This window comes from Geotrypetes seraphini, chromosome 1 (genome assembly GCF_902459505.1).
Source record: "Geotrypetes seraphini chromosome 1, aGeoSer1.1, whole genome shotgun sequence".
In the NCBI taxonomy this organism is placed as follows: domain Eukaryota; kingdom Metazoa; phylum Chordata; class Amphibia; order Gymnophiona; family Dermophiidae; genus Geotrypetes; species Geotrypetes seraphini.
Genome location: NC_047084.1, coordinates 476,508,659 through 476,530,073, shown reverse-complemented (window position 1 = coordinate 476,530,073; position 21,415 = coordinate 476,508,659). Strand labels below are relative to the sequence as shown.

General features: G+C 41.3%; 1 protein-coding gene across 1 annotated transcript in view; it reads right to left on the bottom strand.

The window, feature by feature from the left end:
- Window positions 1-21,415, bottom strand: part of DMRT3 (doublesex and mab-3 related transcription factor 3) — a 41,718-nt gene that overhangs the window by 18,998 nt on the left and 1,305 nt on the right. The window lies entirely within an intron of this gene.

Below are 21,415 nucleotides of genomic sequence, written 5' to 3'. Positions count from 1 at the left end.
TGAAAGAATCGCTCGTGATTGGTATGCCAAGTTCAAAAATGGAGTCGGTAGATAAATGTTCCGATTCAGACTCCTCAGTTTTTTGTACTTCTGACTCCGACTCCAGGTACCCGAAATTTCCTCCGACTCCGACTCCACAGCCCTGGTTAGCACAGTAAAGCTTTGTAAAAGAGGCCGTAAGTGTAGGTAGCTGGGCATCTAAATGCAAGTATTCTATCACCTATGCATGAAATTGCCTGACTCCCCCCCACACACACACACACACTTTAAAGCTACAAGTTCTGAAATTTGAGTGCACATCTTATAGAATACAGACTAAGGGCAGCTAAGAAACAGAGACATGATGGCAGATAAAGGCCAAATGGCCCATCTAGTCTGCCCATCCCTCTCTCCGTGCCTATCCCAGGCCCTTTTGAATTCAGACACAGTCTCTGTCTCCATCACCTCTTCTGAGAGACTGTTCTATGCATCTACCACCAGTTATATACTGGTACCAATTAGCACAAATTAAGGCCAATTATAGCCTATCATTGCTTGTTAACAACAATTAGTGTCTTATTATTAAGCTGTGCGTGCAATTAAACTTAATCTATAACTTGTATGCACTAGGAAGTGGCGTCAGTGGGAGAGCCGACACAACGCAGGCAGCAAGTTCGTGATGCTGATCATACTGGGGAAATTAAAGCGGTACAGGAGTAAAAAATCTTTGATTTTTGAATTTTCCTATCTCCCACTATCTTGAAGAATGCTACAGTATAATTTCAGCCTGATAATCTTTATTATATTCCTAGGAGCTCCAGGGAGGCAGGAGAGGAGGGAAAGTTGGAGAAGTTGGTCTCTCCGGATAGTCTTGATATTTCACAATTTCTTCAGTCATCAAAAGATATAATTGCCAGACGTGCTACCTTATTGGTAGTATTTAAAACAGAATCAGAGAAGCAGGCTATCTTAAAATTGTATTCCGTGAAAAAAACAGGCATTGTTTTGTGGTCAGTGTTTGCAGACGTCTCTAGGCAAACCCAATTTAGAAGAAAGTCACTCTTACAGCTCAAGCCTAAAAGGTTTTGGCAGTGGGAGCAACTTTCTGCCTCAAATTTTCCATGCAAATGTTTGATTACCTATGCAACTGATAAATATATGTTTATGGATCCTATCCAGCTAGATAAACCTATTTTGAAAGTTTTGTGAATGTTTATTAAAGTTTATTAGGTGGAGGATGATTGGGAAAAAGAAGACTAAAAATGGCCAAATTAGCCTGTTCCTGATGGAAAAAATGTTTAATTTAATATAAACTGTTAATTGCTTTCTGTTAAACGTATAAGATGACTCCAATAATGTGGACTTTATCATTGAGAAAAAAAGATTTATGTTCTTGTTTCCTTTTATTGAGCTATTTGACCATTTTGATTTTCCTGTATTTTTGTTATTATTGAAAACAAATGATAAATAAAAGTATAAAAAACAAAAAAGAGGTACAGGGGAAAGAAGGGGGTGCATGCACAATAGGGGGGATTGGAAAGGAGCTGGGAGGCAGAGAAGAGGCCGTGGAGGGGTGCAACCATTTCAGGCACCACGCACCCTGCCTAAGCCACTGCATGTAGGATAGTGTATCAGTGAATGTATGTGTGCATAATGCATGTGCAAGTTCTTTGCAGCTCCTTCTCCACATTTCCACTTCCTTTTTGTCTACAAATTAAAGTCTCGAGTCTTCATCACAGCTTCCAGCAAATAATTTCACAACCTAAGGGAATTCTCTTTGGGAGGGGCCAGACAAGTTGTAACAAGGTGGGGGAATAAGAGAAATCAAGAAAAAAAAAGTATAACCACAGGATCTGAACAGGCCCGGCTGTCCGCCTACCTATCCTCATAACCTTCCCCTCTCCCCCACCTTTCATCACAAACACACCACAGTCCTTATGATGGTAAAAATCAGCTGCAGCTCAGTTTATTAATCAACAACAGCTTTAACATATCATAGCTTCAATTAACATCATAACCAAAGAGCTCCTCCCGAGCTACCAAATACATAATTTCAGTACCCTCGAACCTGCCATCTCAGCAAGGGTCAGAGGGGTGGCATATCCCACATGCCCCATTTACCTGGGTCACCTGACCCACCAGGCACGGCTCCTAGCCAGCCCACCGCTCATCGCCGGATGAGCCCATGACCCAGTAGCTCAGGAGATCCGCATTCCCAAGCTACAATAACCTGCCAACAACAGGCAAGCGGGAAAAAGCCCTGGAGGACCCCGGGTCCTGGTTTTAAAGCCTCGCCTCTGCGCCCTTTTATACCTCCCCACCAATTAATTTGAATCTTCCCTTACCCTATCTCCACGCAATCACTCCTTCACCCCCCACCCCCACTACCCCACAACCTGGCCGATGGGCGGCACGCAGGCCCTACCAGCCCTGTGTTATGTTGAAATAGATTTTATTAAAGATTCAATAAAATGCATGAAAAGCAAACACAGATATAAAACAAATTCTTTCACATATGCACAAATAAATCTCCCCCCCCCCATTTTCCTTATCTGTCCTGGCAGACTCACAATCTAACTGTTCCAGTGGAGATGATAATGAAAGTCTCCCACCCATAGTGAGAGTAACTTATTTAACTCTCCCTGGAGTTTGTGGACCATCTACTCCCGTCTAGGAATACAGTCCAACAACAACTCAGGTAGCATGTGTTCAACCTCATAAATTCAGTAGTCTGCCACGAGCATGAGGAGTAAGGTCCATCCAGAAGTATTCCCAAATCTGACAAAAGCGACGCCCTCGGTCAAGATCCCCAACCTGTCTCCGCTCCAAAGATGCATGAACGATCATCAAGGATCTCCATTGACTATAAGATGGCGGTTCCTGGGACAGCCAGTTGGTCAATATCGCTTTTTTGCCCATAAGCAACACTCTAGTCACAAAAGCTGTCATCCCTTTAGGTTTCGGCATTGCGATAGTATAATATCCGAAGAGTGCTCTTGGCGTGGGAGACCATCGTCTTCCCCAGAGAAATGTAGTATAATGTCCAAGACCATGCCAAAACTGTAGAATGCGGGGACATGTCTAAAGCATATGTCCCAAGGAAGCGTGGGCCTGAGCAATCCCCATCCGGGATGCTTGCTCAGGGGAGATGTAAAGTCGCAGAACAATCTTAAATTGTAATTCTTTATATTTATTTTTTTCAATTCTTTATTCATTTTCAAATTTACAATAAGTGTAACAATATATTCAAATAAATTAACAATAATTATATCACTTAATAATCATCAATGGTACAAATGATATGTTCTTAACTCCCATTATCCCACCCTTTCTTATCATATAAATCAACACCTTATACAATATGTAACATAAATTTACCCTTCCCTCCACCCTCACAATCGAACTTGTAAATTTAAGGGAAAAAATAAATAAATAAAATGCCATCTAATCGGTACAATACTTTGTAAATGGCTCCCACACATCCTGAAATTTCCTGAAAGAACCACTCTGTATTGCTATAAATCTCTCCATTTTATAAACCCGACATAAAGAATTCCACCAGAAATTATAATTTAATCTACTCCAATTTTTTCCAATTATACGTAATATGTTGAATAGCAACCCCAGTCATTATAAGTAATAATTTGTTATTATTTGGAGAAATCTGACTTTTTGCTCTCATTGCCATACCAAACAGCACAGTATCATATAATGCCACTGGGTTGTCTAATAAACAATTAATTTGGTCCCAAATTGATTTCCAAAAATTCATAATAAATGGACAATAGAATAATAAATGATCTAAAGTCCCTGTTTCGAGATGACAGTGCCAACATCTATTAGACTAAATAGGTATAAATTGCTGACTGGACTTAAATTGTAATTCCCAATGAAGAACATTGGAAGACACCTTCCTAATGTTTTTTAGTACTTGTTGCACTTGTTGGGCCGTCACTGAGCAATGCAGGTCTTCTGCCCAAGAGGCTGCCAAAATGTCCAAATTAGGTCCCGGTTGACAATCCCGGAGGCTCAGTAGGTGAAATCGAAGGGATACCATCCAGCCCCTTGTTATATTCCGCCTATCAACATAGGGTCTCGGGATCCCATATAAGAACAAAGAATTTTGAAAAGAAGTGAAAAGTGGCTCAGAGAAAGGCAAGATAGAATATGTTTATGTTTATTAAAACTTACTGTATCACACATTCCAAAACAGCATCTAGGCAGTATACAATAAAAGGAAAGGAACTCCATATATGATAGGTCAGGCTAACACACACAGACTTGAGATACATTCATATAATCCGTAAGTCATGACACAGGACCAGCTCTCGGCTGCGACAGGAGCTAGGGGAATTAAAAGGCTAGTTCAAAATAAAAAGTTTTTAGAAGGACCTTCAATTTACTGAAGGCCTCTTCATTACATACATTCTTTGGAGAGCCGTTCCATAGTTTAGGAGCGAGAAAGCTGTCTTGAGAGGTGGACTCATAATGAATTAGTTTGGGGTTGAGAAGAATATGTTGGCTTGCGTCAGTATATAGGGAATGTAGCCAAGCCAATGCAAGGAGCACTGAAAGTTATTTTATTTACAAAATCAATTTTAAAAAATTATTGTAATGAACTTCTTGTGCATCAATATTTTCACTAATTTATGTAAATAGATTCCAGATTTTCAAAACACTGTCCCACAAGAGAAAGACGAAAAGACCATGAGTGTATCTTAAATAAGGCATAAACTGCTGAAAATTTATTTGGGGAGATGTATTACAGTTAACATAAAAGGGGAATAAATTTATAACTTTTTTAAAAATTATATTTTGAAAAGAGATGAAGGAATAAGAAATAAGAAAGAGCATGAAGAGAAAACACCGGAAAGAAGGGGTAAGATTTGGAAGACGTTGACTTTCCAGAGCTTCAGACTGGATCGATGATGACAGGTATGATGAAATATGTGCACTTTGGGAGTGAGAACCTTTTTTTTTTTGGGGGGGGGATCACCCATGTTCTTGGCAGGGGATTGATTAGATATCTCCAAGGAAGTTATATGCCATAAGTTAGTGTGGCAGCACAGAGGGCCTTAGCAAGCTACGTGTGGGCAGTGCAGCCACAGAAGGTGCAAGGGAGACACCCCATCCATTGCCTCCCCTGCTTCACTGTGATGCAGTGGGCACAGAAGCACTAGAGGGCATGCCATGTAGGGTGTGTTTCCATCTCTAAGATCCCCCTGCCAGCATAGCTCAGACAGCAGTGATATTCCCCATGTGCCAGACAGTAGACATATTGGCTGAACTGGATAGTATTCAAATGGTATTACTGCATGATTAGGAGGAAGGGGGGCCTTGATTAATGAAGATATACGCCTCCCCACACCACCACCACCGCCTTCCATATAAAACTGTTTGCAGAATGTGCTGACTGGATAGCAGTGAAGAATTTCTCATCAATGCTCTGTGATTGTATTTTGCAAACAAAATGCTTGTTGCTTGGTAACATTTCACTTGAATCTGACCTTCTCTGAAAGTTATTGCTATCAGATTCGATTTACACTGTCTTCCTGGAATTACAGTAATCTTTTACACTCCCCGCTCCATCTATCAGAGGGAGCAGAAGGTGTGCCAGTCATGTAGAGCAATGTATGGGTAAGATGCCTTTCACTGTCTTTGCTAGGCTTGAGTGAAAACAGAGTTTGGACTGAAGGGTGAAAGACAGTGGGGAGAAAAGGGAGAGAAACAGGTTAGGGCTACTGGCTGAGAGGGGGATTGAGGCTAAAGAGCAATTGTTGCCAGTCAAATCCTAGTGCCAGGCACCCAGCTCCGTACCAGATACAACTTCAGTCTCTAAAAGGGCCTCAGCTATATAGCACATTAGTGCCAGAGTTAAGAGCTTCAAACCCAGTTCTAATGCTCCATGCACATTTACAAAATGGTGGTAAAACCCCTAATGCTAATAATGCACTCGCTTTTGAAGTGAATAAGGTTCAAATACCTCTTACACGTGCATTCACTCTGTAGCCCCTCAATAGCTCTCCTTACTTATCTACCCCAATGATCTCCTCTCCCCCACCTCGTGAACTCCATTCATCAGGTAAGACCCTTTTATCTGTGCCCTTCTCCTCCACCGCCAACTTCAGACTCCATCCCTTCTTTCTTGCCACGTTGTATGCCTGGAACAGGCTGCCAGAGTCAATACGTCATGCTCAGTCTCTAGCAGTATTTAGATCCAAGCTAAAAGCCCATTTCTTTGACGCTGTTTTCAACTCTTAACTCCCACTCACTGTCAGATATCTTTACCCACTGTATCATTCCTTCTACCAGAAACTCCCCAACCCTGAGTGTCCTGTCTGTCTATCCAAATTAGATTGTAATCTCTTCTGAGCAGGGACCATCTATTGAATATTAAATGTACAGCGCTACAGAAATGATAAATAGTAGTAGCAGTAGTAGAAGACCTATATATTTGAAAACCCGATTCCCCTTGCAGTAGTACATGTATACTCCCCCCTTCCCTAGGGGTAGGTCCTAGTGGAGGGGATCTTGGAATGGGTAGTGAAAAGGGGGAGAGGGCAGTATTTATTGCCAAGAACAAAGGGCTGGATTTAAAGGGCTCAAAAATTGGTGCCACAAAAAAAATCAACACTGAACTGTATTCTATAATGGGATTGGCACCCTTTATAGAACAGCCTCAGCATTGGAATCCTCGCTCAACTTTGCCATGAGGAGTTACACCAACTGGAACTAGGTGTAAATCCTGGCATGTGAGTTGGGTATGGATCTACTCTATTCTGTAACACTGCACATATCTTAAGGAATGCCCCTGATGTGGGCTGCCTATATCTCACCCATTGTCATGCCCCCTTTGCAGATCTGTGCAGAAACTGGCACTATTCTGTAAACAAGTATGTAAGTGTTTTTTCAGTTTGATCTGCTGTTTCTGCTCTGTTTCAGCACTTTGAATCCACTAGAATACTTTGATTGTGTAAACCACATAGAAAAAGTGGTATACAAGTCCCATCCCCTCCCTCCTGGGCAGAAGCCCCTGGAGACATATTTTTAGTATGAGAGGATATTGCAGGTCCTGGCTACAGGATTACTTCGAACACAAAAATGACAAAAATTCTACCACCTACACTCATCAAAAACCAACTAACAAAAGGTGGGAAAAAACTTACGTTAGAAAAAGGATGCACTTACAAACTGTTCAACGACATCATTTCACATCTGCTGACTTAACAATTTTGTCTTACAGCATTTATTGCAAGGAGGGAAAAAAAAAGACAACAGATTACCTTTAGTGGCTGATGTAAATACACATGCCTCTATAAAAGGTAACTTCAATCATCTGTCAGAGAAAAAAAACCCCTCCTATGCATCAATATAGTTCAAATGAATTATGATTAATAGAACAGTATAACTGAATTTAACTGAAGGATTACTTCACCAGAGTGACACTCTCCTTTAAGACCTCCAAAGCAGCACATAAGCTGCCAGACTGGAGGTGAGACTTCTCTACAACGTCCTTGTAGGTCTCCTCTATCTATGTACCTCTCTGTTTCCTTCAGCTCCTCTAAGTCTGCTGCTCTAGCCTGAAGAAATCAGACCCATTCCCTAATTACTAGGTGTTCTTTGCATACATAAGACCTCTCACCAATTGGGAGATAATCAAATATGTGACACTCATCGCAAAAGACTGTATAGCCCTCATCTTACTGCTGGACTGCAAAGAGGTGTGGGATTATATACACTAAGGTCCCCTAAGATTGCTAATTATATGTTAGGCTTTGGTAATACAGTGGTACCTTGGATTACGAGCATAATCCGTTCCAGGAGCATGCTCGTAATCCAAAAATGCTCGTTTATCAAAGCGAGTTTCCCCATAGGAAATAATGGAAACTCGCTTTGATACGTTCCCCTCCCCACCCCCCCCGATAACTGGCATTGCTCCCCCCTGCTCGCAAAGGCCCCCTCACTCCAACCAGCACCCCCCCCCCGCCCGAACAACTTAAACTTATCCCCCTCCCCGTCTGGCACCGGCATGCAGGCACAGATCGTGCCGGTGCCTAGAAGATCTTCCGGCTTCTGCCTGCCTTGAGCATGCATCGGCGAGAGGGAGAATTAGAAATCCTTGAGCATGCGCAGATGCATGCTCAAGGCAGGCAGAAGCCGGAAGATCTTCTAGGCACCGGCACGATCTGTGCCTGCATGCCGGTGCCAGACGGGGAAGGGGGTAAGTTTAAGTTGTTCAGGCGGGGGGGAGGGGGCGGTTCGCACAGGGGGAGGGGGGTGCCGGTTGAAGCGAGGGGGCCTTTGCGAGCGGGGGGGTGCTCGCAAATCGAGTCAACACTCGGTTTGCGAGTCAAAAGTTTGCTGAGTGTTTTGCTCATCTTGCAAAACACTCACAAACCGGGTTACTCGCAAACCGAGGTTTGACTATATTTATTTTTTAATATTATTTTGTAATGGTAGATTTCCTTCTATGGATCTAGTAGACAGTATTTCTAATGGCTTATTACTTGCTAATAAAGATATCCTAATTACTTTTGTAGCCTTCTAATTGGTTCAAGGGCTTATAAATCATAAATGAGGCCAGGGGTGGGTAGGAGGGAATTAAAATTTAAACTGAGGCTTCCTTTGCCTATTAGCTGTGCTTTATACTGGCACTATAGCAATTTAAAAACAACCCCTTTAAATGCTAGCCTATGAACTGTAATAGAGACTTTCTATGCTAAGAAAAAATCTCTCTTAAACTCCCTTGCTAGTACTTAAAATACATTAGCTTTAGGTCTCCCTTCTCTCAAGTTTGCAAGCAATTTCCCAGCAAAGTCTTACCAGTGAAGATCTCAATGTATTTGAAAGACCTCTCAGAGCACCTTTTCTGGACTGCAGGTTTGGATCAGTTTTCTGGATGAAGCAACATGCGGTAGGTGCAATTAATGCACATTATAGGATTTTGCCATGGGTTAACTACCATAAGATAGCTTAGTAAATAGATCTCCTAATTGTGCCCATTTTTTGTCTGAATTCAATACCCTGTCATGCACATCTGGATAAAATTACGAAGGCCAAGAGGAGGCCCAGCCTATCAAATTGCATTATTCAGTTAAGATTTATAGGTATTTAAGTATAGGTTCTAGAAGGCAAGGACAAATTCAGTATCATTGTTTGAAAAATGTCAACTTTCAAAAAAGGTTGTTGAAGGATATTTTTTTCCAAACTGAGCTCTGCCTTCCTAATTGTTATCTCTTGATCTGTAACCTGCAAGGAAAATGCTAGATTGAGACTGATTTAAAGCACCCTGTTATGAAACCATTATGGCACCTTGCAAATAGCATGTCTGTGTCTCCAGTAGTGCTGCCCAATTCACCGATTCAAATCAATTCACCAATTTACTTTGGTGAATCAATTCAAAACTATTTGTTCCCCCCCTCTCCAAATCAGACTCATCGATTCAGTGAACAGCCATCCCCTCTTGGGAGGCCTGACATTCCTCCATGGCCTCCTAAAGTAGCAGTTGCATTGGACGGCTAGCAGACACAATCTCTGAACAGGCTGGTTCGTGGCCTGCCCTACCGGGGCCTTCCCTTTGCCATATCACTGATGATGCAACAGAGGGAAGCCCTGGTGGGACAGGCCGCCAACAAAGCCTGTTCAGAGCCTGCGTCTGCTAGCCATCCACTGCCGCTGCTGCTACATTAGGAGACCCGACAGTATGTTAGATCTGAGGGGGAGGGCAGTGGGGGGGGGTCAGGAAGTGCTGCATTGGGTAATAGGATGGAGGGACAGAAAGCTGCTGCACAGGGGGGAAGAGAGGAAGAATATTTGGACATGGGGTGGAGGAGAGGAAGGGAGTGCAACAAAGAGGTAGAAAGGGGTGAAAGGGTTGGACATAGGGTGGAGGGCAGGGAGAGATGGTGCATGGCGAGAGAGAAAAATATTTCACATGATAATGGAGGGAAGGAAGAGAAAGATGCTGCATGGAGGGGAATTGAGAGGTTTGATCCAGGGCACAAGGCAGGGAGAGAGAGATGGTAAACAGTGGGAAATAAATGTTGGATATGGCAGTGGAAGGAAAGATGGATGGTGAGCACAGAGAAAGAAGAAAACATCAAATGGGCAGGAGACCTTGGTGGCAAAGAGAAACTAGATCCTGGGATCAACATGATTTGAATAATAAAATGACCAGACAGCAAAAGGTAGAAAAAATTAATTTTATTTTCTATTTTGTGATTATAATATGTAAGATTTGAAATGTGTATCCTGCCAGCGTTGATGTTAGACAGCGAGCGTAAGCTAGGACCTAAAAGAGCGAGGAAAAGTCTTTTTTGTGTATTTTGTTTACACCACTGCGCTGGCGTGGAGTTGGAGAGGGCAAATGGTGGGTGAAGAGGCTACAAAATAAACCCACCAGGATGTTTGGGGAAAAAAAAAAACCCACCACCCAATTGGGCAGGAAAATTTAATCAAAAATTTTTCCCCTGAATTGCACAAGTCTCCAGAAGGGTCACAGTAACTGCAATTCAACAGCGTATTCAAGTTTGGGAGGTAATGAGTTACTAAATATGGTGGCTTGGCAATTTCATTATATACCCTTCCCTTGCAAACAGAAATGGGGGAAAATTCAAAGAGCTGTCTTGTATAAATACTGCCAATATGGGCCTCAACTTGGAGATGGGGGGGAAGGGTGGATTTCACCAATCTCCAATATGATTTTATTAGTCAAATGTTTACCCCTATTTTATATGACAAAAGTTGTATTTTTACTGAACACCGCTCAGAAGTCTGACAGCGGTATAAAAAATTTTTAAATAAACTTGAAACGTGAATGAATCCAAAGTGTCCCAAGTATACTGTACTGTTTGGTAGGAATAAGATGATGTCTTTTGAAATCTTTTGATGACAGGTTTGCTGCCCATGCTTTCTATGTACCTGTGGCCAATCAGATTAGTACATCCTGGTTTAAAGGTTTAAAATCAAGGCCTCTCTGGAAATTATCACTTAGCCCTTTATTTCTAGCACCAACAATCGGTGCTAGAGTAATATTATAGTTTGTGTGTAGCCTTTGATGCTTTGCTGCAAAGGAGCTTTTAAGTAAACCTCTAGGACCTGATTTTCTAAGCTGAATAAATCAAGCATCTCTAGCAGACGTATTTATGTTTCTTGTGTTCCCTTCGGATTACTTTAGGAAAACACAAGATTTTATAAAACTTGAATGTCTCTGCTGTCCACGGAGAACCTACGTTACAGGTAAGTAACTACACTTTTTATAAAACTTGAATGTCTCCTTTCCAGTTAATAAGAGGCTGAGTGAAGGATAGATAGAAGGTTATGAAGCCCAGCAACAGCAGGGTTCTCAAAATGTTGTACCCACATTCACAAAACGTGAAAAGGCCTTAGTTAAGCAGGGCCTTAGAGTTATCTTTCCTAATCTAATCTGATCTAATACAAGATTTATGAATCATTCTAATACCATTTAGCTCAAGGCAACTTGCATCAAAAAGAAGCCATAATAATTCTGTGGGAAAATACAATTCCTTGGATAAAAAGATGTCCTTTCAATTCTTTAACTAAAAGTACTAACTTCACAATCGATCATAAAAAAATGTTTTCAACATTCTATGAAATTTCCAATAACTAACTTCTGTCCTTATTTGTATAGGTAAATCATTCCAAAACACAATATGTACAATAAGAATTAAATTGACGCTTCCTATGGAAAGAAAGAGAGGCTAGATTTTACAAGGGTGGGCAACTCCGGTCCTTGAGGGCCGGAATCCAGTCGGATTTTCAGGATTTCCCCAATGAATATGCATGAGACCTATTTGCATGCACTGCTTTCAATGCATATTTGTGTCAGGTCCCCTGGTTTGTTAAAAGGTGGTGTATTCTTGTCTGCAGTTTTTATTTTGTTTTGATTGTTGTTTTTTTTTTTACTGCAGACTAATTGGATTGTTTTTTTGTTTTAGTTTGTCCCTCTTTTTTCTGGAGCCATATGGTAATCCTACCCCCCGTGGGTCAGGATCTCTCCTTTCCCCCCAGTCCCCCAGGATCTCTCCCCATCCCCCCAATCCAATCTTCTCTTACTTCCTCCTCTGCCACCACTGCCACCCCCCATGCCTGCAGCACTGGCACTCCTCCCTTTGCTCGTGTATTCCCCTTTGGTCCTGTAAAGTTTGCATCAATTGCTGGCAGTAGCAAAGTGACAGTTTGCTTTTGGCCAGCCCCTGGGTCTTCCTTCTGCCTCCTCTGATGCAATTTCCTGTGATCAGGATGTAGCAGAGGAAACACCCAAGGGCTTACCTAATGCAGACTGTCATGCTGCTACTTTCAGCAACCAATATAAACGTACGGGACCCGAGGGGGGGAGAGAAGGCAAAAGTCTAGACCAGGGAGGGGGAAGAAAAGGCTTTAGAGTATGTGAGGTCAGAGGTTAGGTATTTTGCCACTCTTAGTCACCGACACCCTGAGCCAGTGCCTTACCTAGTTCAATAGTTAAGCAAGTCCTGCCTATGTAGTAAATGTAGGAAGAGTGTCCAGATTCTGCTCTACATTTAATAGCGCATGAGCAAAGCATTAGCAATTAGCGTGGGAACACTACCAATGCATGTAACGTGAAGCAGGCCCATCTACAATACATAAATAAAGAACTGCCACAGCATTGTAACCCCCCTTTCATGCCCACCATCAAAGTCTCATACCTCTGAGCCCCCCACCCTCCACCTCATCTGATTTGCCCAGTCACATTTCCATCCTCCATGATCTAATCCCCAAGATTAAATCCTCCCTGATCACAACCCCAACCCAATATCCAATCACAACTCCTAACCTCCTCCATCACGATCTTGACCCCACCAATAGGAAAACCCAACTATCCACAGGAAACCCCCCTCTCCTCCCCTAGAGCCCATATATGGAAGACAAATCCTACCAAGGTGCCAAAAGAGAACCACTAGGGTGAGAGGTGCCATTTTAGATGAAGGCAGCAACACAGGCGCTAAGGGAGGATGACTTCTGCCACCAAGGACCCCCCTGAACTACCAATGCAGACCTCCAGGTAGCTCTCAGAGGGGTGGGAGAGGGTAAGGCTCAGGGGATGGGTTTTCCAGTCAAGGGACTAAAGATTGGGGGAGTGAAAACTTCCTTCAGGAGTGGGAGAAGGATCGGAGGGATAGAAATCCATCTGCATTAAGGGCCATGTTTGTTCTCCTTTTGAGTTGGCGGTAAGTTCAGATGACTTTAAGCAATCTGTTAGCAAACAAGCAATAACAATCCATACAACTGGCTGTCATAGCTAACAACTCCTCTGACCTGTCTGCTCCCACCTAAAGCAGCTAGTGCAGACATGGGCAACTCTGGTCCTCGAGGGCCGGAATCCAATCGAGTTTTCAGGATTTCCCCAATGAATATGCATCAAAAACAGTGCATGCAAATAGATCTCATGCATATTCATTGGGGAAATCCTGAAAACCCGATTGGATTCTGGCCCTCGAGGACCGGAGTTGCCCATGTCTGGGCTAGTGCATGATTTTTACCATGTTGGCTGTTTTTAAAATGCAGTAAGCATTAAGGCAGGTCTGTGCTAAGCAGTATAACCCTTTTTGTTGTTGTTGTTGCTTAATGTAGCTTAGTAAACATGCTCCATTACTAATTGCCTTTCCAGGTTTACAAGCACAGCATAGAGCAGGGATCTCAAAGTCCCTCCTTGAGGGTCGCAATCCAGTCGGGTTTTCAGGTTTTTCACCAATGAATATGCATTGAAAGCAGTGCATGCACATAGATCTCATGCATATTCATTGGGGAAATCCTGAAAACCCGACTGGATTGCGACCCTCAAAGAGGAACTTTGAGACCCCTGGCATAGAGTCATCAGGTAAGATCCAAAACCAACAGACAGATAAGATAGCAATGCACTATGAGGTTCTATAAATGGTGCTCAATGGGGACTGGAAGAGATTGGTGCTAAGCAGTGTTCTATAAAGCGGCATAATGTATAAAATAGTGCTTAGTACCAGTAACAGCGGGATATGTATTGGCCCGCTTACCCTCTGTCTCCCACTCTTGGTAGAAAAATAGCCGCAGCTCTGTTTATTAACAACCAATTAATTTAAACACACTCACATAACAAAAACAGTTTCCCAAGCTACACATTAAACCATTACCAATAATATTTGGCTCCCGACCCCTGCCATGCCAGGGGGTGGCATATCCCAACATGCCCCTTTAACAAGACACACCAGAACCCGGGCACGGCTCCCTGCTCATTTCCTGAGCCCCACCATATCATAGCTCGGGATAACCACAAACCCAACCTCAGCAACCAACTGAACCTTAAAAAAGGGGTGGGAGGGTGGGCAGGAAAAAACGCCTCGGAGGACCCAGGAAGATGCCGGGTCCTCCAAGGTCCCGGCTTTATAGACTCCGCCCTACTGCTGCCCCGCGCTTTGCCTATCAGGAGGGAAAACCTGCCCTGCTAAGCTGCCTCCTATCCCTGCTACACCTGCCTACCCTCTCAGAGCGCTCGTCCCCATGGGAGGCAGCACGGGCCCTCCCATCCCCTCGTTACAGCTGTCCATCGAGACAAGGGCTTTCGGGCTCTCCTTTTCTGCATCCAGCTCTGGGCACCAGACTTAAGCCTGACAAAATAAGGTATAAAATCCAGAACCCAAGTTGGGTTCGGAGACCCATTATTCTAAAACACTGCCTGCAACCTTTTGGAATGCCCATGACCAGCACATGTCCCTCCCAAGGCCACACCCACCCCCCCTATGGAATTTAGGGTGCCCAGTATTATGGATTAGCAAGCAGCCAGATAGCGTGCAAATCCTAATTGGTACTAATTAACATCAATAAAAAACTCTAATAATGATTGGAAGACCCGAAGTAAAATGATTTTTAAAAGTTGAGATCTGCTTCATTAACACAATCCTTTTTCCTTTTTTATTTCATAGATCTATTTGGACACCCCTCAAATCTCATTACGTTAATCCTGCTTTACCTAAAAATTGTTGGACCTGTAATTCCCAAACTGGTACACTTAAACACTTACTCTTGGACTGTATTTCTCTTTAGATTTATTAGTCTTTTTGGACAACTATTAAAAAAGTATGTAATATTTCAGTAAATTTGAGTTATAAATGTATTCTCATTAAATCACTTTCCCCTCTTTTACAAAACCGCAATAGTGGTTTTTAGCGCAGGCCAATGCACTGAATGCTCTGCACTGCTCCTGACACTCAATGAGTGTCAGGAGCAATGCACAGCATTCAGCGTCCCAGCCTGCGCTGAAAACTGCTTTCGCAGTTTTGTAAAAAAGAGGGGGGGGTTGTTTCAACGTAATGAAATCAAAACTTAATTTTAAACCTTTTGTCAAAATGGAATGCTTCGAAAGTGTATTTAAATATGTCCTTATTATAAGCAATCACATATATTGTTTTTGTTAATTGGACTCACTATAATGTATTGTACTTTGTTGCTTGGTTAACACAAATATTTTATTTTACTTTGTTCATCTGTTGTATTTTATGTATTGAAAATGTTCTCAATAAAAATACAAAAAAATTCAAAAACTAATTGGTTAACATCCAGTTATTGATGGACAGCAAATTAAGTTGCTCATTTCAGAAGTTGCTCAAATCTGAGATTCCAGACTGTGGATGTAGGACATATATGTATCCATTGTGTTTCACTAGTGAATTATCCCTCTAATTCTATTTCTTACTCTACTTTTGTGTGAATTTTCTGCATTTACAGGCTTTGTGCACATCTGATGGAAAAGCGTGAAATAAATTTAAGATTAGATTAAGAGGTTTCCACCTTCCCATCCTTCAGACACAAGGACCACCTGGTGAAAATGTCACAAGTAAAGAATTCAAGAGAAAGGGGAGGAGGCCGGAGCACCTTTCCCGGAAATGTGACTCAATAGCAAAATGCTTCCTTGGCCCCATAATACTGCTTAATAATGTTCCCGTAATACTTTTTTTTTCCAAACAGAAGGTTTCCTTTTTTCCAATCCAAAGAAAATGCAAGAGGTCGCTGAATCCAAAGAACCCCCCCCCCTCCCCAAACAAAACAGGATCTTCCTTGGTCCCTCTCAACTTCTCCTCGTCCCATTAAGACTCTTTTCTTCATAGCGATCCTGTAACAGCTTTTCTGCCGATTCTCTTTGGCACATGAGTTTCTCACATCTGCGTCAGGCTTCACCCCATACCCTAAGTCCAACTTCAGCTCCAGCAAGGATTGGGGAACGCATATCTGGATTTTTGGAGGGCAGGGACATCAGGAATAAAGCTGGAGATCCCTTCAGATCACTCAACACCGGGCAGTTCTGAGCTTCTCACAGGGTCGGAGCCATGCCTGTCAGCACTTTTGCTGCAGATTTTTTCTTCTGTCTGTCCACGGGCCTTTATCGATCCATCTGGTTCTCTCTCTCATCACACTGGGGGATGGGATTTCATATACCGCCTCTCTGTGGTTACAATCAAAGAGCTTTACATATAAACAGGTACTAATTTTGTACATGGGGCAACATCCTTCTGTCTTGTCCCTGACATCTCATGTGTATGCATGTATACAGTACATACAGAAATATAAATATATTACACATACACACACACCTTATAGACAAAAAACTATATATATTTATATAGTATCCACCATCTAGAGGGGCCGCTGAAAAGTTCTCAGGCTAACCAAGAAGAGAATGATATGGAGCCATGAAATGTACAAGTAATGCCACACTTTTTCTTGATACATTAGTTTCAATGATGTGAAATAAAACGGAAAGTGTGGAATAACTTGTACATTTCATGGCTCCACCTCATTCTCTTCTTCGTTAGCCTGAGAACTTTTCAGCGGCCCCTCATAAATATGGTATTTTACATAAACAGGCCTTGGATTCTTGTAATCAAATTATATTGTAATAAAAAATGATCTCGGGTGAACGTTGGGTTTTTCATGTTAACAGGTCCTCTGGTTTCCCTAACACTGTATGAAGCTGTTTAAAAACGTGCGCCTAACAAATTAACCGCAATTGTTAATCCCAAAACAAGGTTTTATATCCATCTGTGATGTTCTCCCTCCAGTGCCAATGAAAAAAAAAAAAAGTAAACGTCGGGTGAGGTTCTGATCTGAGCTGCCGAGTCTGATATCTGGCTCAGAAGAGAGGGACGAAACTCTCTGATGTTGGCAGATAGACGACAGCAGAAAGAAGCAGAAATTTTCTGATCGTGCCGAACTATATAAAATGGTCGTTCTGTTGATCCCCGGTAATCCAATTTGGGAGTAGAGATGAAAGCACATAATGGGAAAGAAAGCTTACCAATAGTGCCAAATAAGCAATAAAGGGGATAATTTCTATTATATATATAATTTCAGAAGAGATTTTCTATACATGTATTTTCTCTAAATTTGTTTTTAAACAATTTTGGCCATTATGAGCACTGATTTGTTTATACATTTTCTTAACTATTCCTCTAGAGAAGCACAGATATACTGTATATTAATAATATTCTTCCCAGTATGTCATCTTCACGTGGTAATTGTCTTTTTTCTTTTTGAAACATAGGCCTAGTCAGTTTGTGATTTTCTTGCGGTCGAACTGAGGGCTTCTGCTGATATATGTCGAAAGAGGAAAAACAAATTTGAATTCACCATCCACAACATTTGATCCTTTATCGTTAAAATGGCAGGGATTTTTGTTGGTTTGGTGTCTACATTTGTAATAACTGAATATGAAAACGTCCCCATTTAAACTTTTATGTGTGGAAAAATAGTTTCATGCTGTGTATTTCATTTATAAAGAGCAAAGATGTTTGTGGAAAGTATTTATTCATCCCTTCCATCAGGAATTTTCTGAAAATATTATGTTTCAATTATCTCTTTTTCACAAATTTAAAATATGAACGTATAAATTGGATCAGTTTCGGCCAGTTATGTGTTGGCAGATCAGGGTCTTATTTGAAGCAAAGCTGCTCTCTCTGGAAAAAAGCAGAATCCTATGACAGTGATACATATTATTTTCTACACTGTCTTAATCTCTATGTGCTGATTTTTTTCCATGGCAGTTTTGGTCAAACCCACAGGGTAACTAAAGTGATTTATGTACAGACAGAAGAAGAGAAGGCAGACAGGAGGAGGGGGGGGGAAACAAACCCATTGAACTTTCACTTTCAAATAAAATAAAGGAAAAAGCGTGGGGGGGGGGAGAATAAACTCATTTTTAAATTAAGAAGCTGGGCAAGAAACTGAACTGTGGCACAATTTTAGGGATAGGGATAAGGATTGGGATTCATATACCGCTTGGACAATCAGGTACTCAAGCATTTTCCCTATCTATCCCATCTGCCTCACGGTCTAATGTACCTGGAGCAGTGGAGGATTAAGTAACTTGCCTAAGGTCACAAGGAGCAGTGTGGGGTTTGAACCCACAACTATTTATTTATAATCAGTCACACACACATACCAGCTGAAAAGTTTTCAGCCCCACCAACAAAGCTAGGGCAGTCTCCTTCCAGGGCTATACACTCAGGCCAATGATTTTCCACTTGTTTTGATAAGATAAGATACAAGAGGTTGCTGAAAAGTTCTCAGCCCAACCAAGAAGAAAATGATGTGGAACTATGAAAAAATAAAAAATAAAAATATATATATATATATATATATATATATATATATAGAGAGAGAGAGAGAGAGAGAGAGAGAGAGAGAGAGAGAGAGAGAGAGAGAGAGAGAGGGAGAGAGAGAGAGAGACAGAGAGAGAGACAGAGAGAGACAGACACAGATGTTATGAAAAAAATGTAGGCTTATCACTTTCCAGTCATTCTGGAAAATTGACTCCTATGGTGCTGGGGATATTAACTATGGGCTCCTTTTACTAAGGTGCGCTAGCATTTTTAGCGCATGCTACATTGCCATGTGCGCTAACCCTGCGCTACGTGCCAAAAACTACCACCAGCGCAGCTTAGTAAAAGGAGCCCTATGTTTTAATTGCCAGCATATGGACACTTGTGTGCCATTTGTAAACTGTCAGTAATTAAGAACTGTTTTCCCTAAACTTTTATTTATTTTAACTCTCCCCCTCCTGGAATGAATGCGTAACCTCTGGAAAACTCATTTTCTCTCCCTCCCCTTCTGTTTGGATGCTATTCCAAATCTTATTTAAATTTTTAAAAAAAAAAACCCATCCGATCTGGTGATCCTTTCCAAACACACACTGTGGCAAAAATCTGAATCAATTAGAAGAGCTGTTTGGACTAAAGGAAACAAACCAAAGAGGTTTCTGAAGCACTCTGGAGAGGCAGCGACGAGACCCTATACCCCCAAAGCCCTAGTTTACAAATTGAATTTATATAGAAATTAAACAAAACATAAATGAAATAAGGCGATACCTTTTTTTATTGGACTACTAACTTAATGCATTTTTAAAAGGTATCGCCTTATTTCATTTTTGTTTTGTTTCATTTCAATACATTACCTTTAAAAGTGGACTAACAGGCTACCATACCATTTTGCTCAAGTTTCATTTAAAAGGAGCACTGAAGCAAGCCACAAGGCAAGCAAACATACTATCAGGGACTAACATACTGCTGTCCATGGAGAACTCCCCTTACAGGTAAGTAACTTCACTTTATACAACTACACTCAAAGCGGTTTACATACAGGTACTCCAAGCATTTTCCCTGTCTGTCCTGATGGGCTCACATGGTATCTAATGTACCTGGGGCAGCAATTAAGTGACTTGCCATCAAAATAAAACTGCCCTGTTTAGGAAATTTTTACTCTAAAAGTTGTTTCTTTTACTCTGAATAAGTGTTGTAAGGGGATTGGGAGAAGTTTTTTTAAAAAACCCCACTATATCAAGAAACCAGGGTGCACAATAACAGTTTTATGTATGGGGAGGTGCTTAAAAGTTCTCAGCCCAACCAACTTCCTAAATTCTAAGCGTTATTTTGGCACTGTAGCTGATCTTATTTCGTTACAAGCCAATTTGCAGAAACGAAATGCTATGTTTTGTTTTGACATAGTTTCAGATCATTGAACCATATCCATGTCATTCCCGTCTTGGTTGGGCTGATAATTTTTCAGCACCCTCTCCTAGGTCACATTTGATCCACAATCCATATGTGAGGGGATACTGTATAAAATGCACAAATACCTAGGCTGAGACCACACAGGTCCCCTCTCCAGAATTAAATGAACACCTCTATAATTTCTTGTGATAGGCCCGAGTAAAAATACCTCAGCCTTCAAAAATTCCAGTCTCCCCCCCCCCCCCAAAACCCTATCTTAGAAATATATTTTTAAGGCATCCAGGCTCAACACTTGTGTGCTTAATGCGAAATTCTTAACGCTGCAGTCACTGGTCGAGGCGCTTTTCTGCTGAGGGCCCGGAAAAGTGCCCAGTTCTTCTCCCTTCTTGCCGCTTTGCACATTTAAAATTATCTGCTATTTCTGGCAATGTGATCTAACCATTAGGGCTTTCTATGTTGAGACTTATAATGATACAGTTTGTTAGTCATTTATACGAGTTCTCTGTTTTGGGGGATTTGTTAAACTATTTGTTTTATATAGCAGGACTGCTTAACATTGTTACTCTTTTAAAATTATTTTAAACACACACACACACATGAATTAGTTTTGCTGAATGAAAAGCTAGGCTGTATTCAAGCCTAGTTTCCATTTTCTGCAGTACAAAACAAATCTACAGAAAACTTAGCCCAAAGTTATTGATTCTTTTTAAATGCACCATTTAAAAGCATCCAACTGCACTAAACTAAACTAAACCTTGGGTTTGTATACCGCATCATCTCTACATTTGCAAAGCTCGACACGGTTATTGCAACACTACGATACAACAACATTTATTTAGAAACGTCTCTGTATATATACAGTAAAACCTTGGATTGCAAGTAACTTGGTTTGCAAGTGTTTTGCAAAACATTTTACTAAATTTTAACTTGATATACAAGCAAGGTCTTGCAAAACAAGTACATACAGTATACACACATCACAACTGAGCTGATGGTTCTCTCTGACCCTGCAGGAGTATAGTGACTGTTCTAAACAAGCAAAGTCTTGCAATATGAGTACATACAGTATTTTGTATTAAAGTTTTTGGATTGTGGAGTTTCCATTATTTCTTATGGGGAAATTCCCTTTGCTATACAAGTGCTTTGGATTACAAGCATGCTACTGTGTGTGTATCTATCTATCTATCTATATATAAATATTTTTTAAAAACTATTTCTAGGCTGAAGCTCCTGTAACTTCAACGTTCAAGAAGAAACTGAGTCCACCCCATTTCTTTAATATAACGATTCAATTTCCCATTTAGAACATCAATACCGGAATCATATCAATCAGGGCATTAACTTATGCATAGAATGAAACTTTGCTTAAAACACTGGCAAATAGCTTTGACTTGCGTCTTTGCACCCCTAGGTTGCAA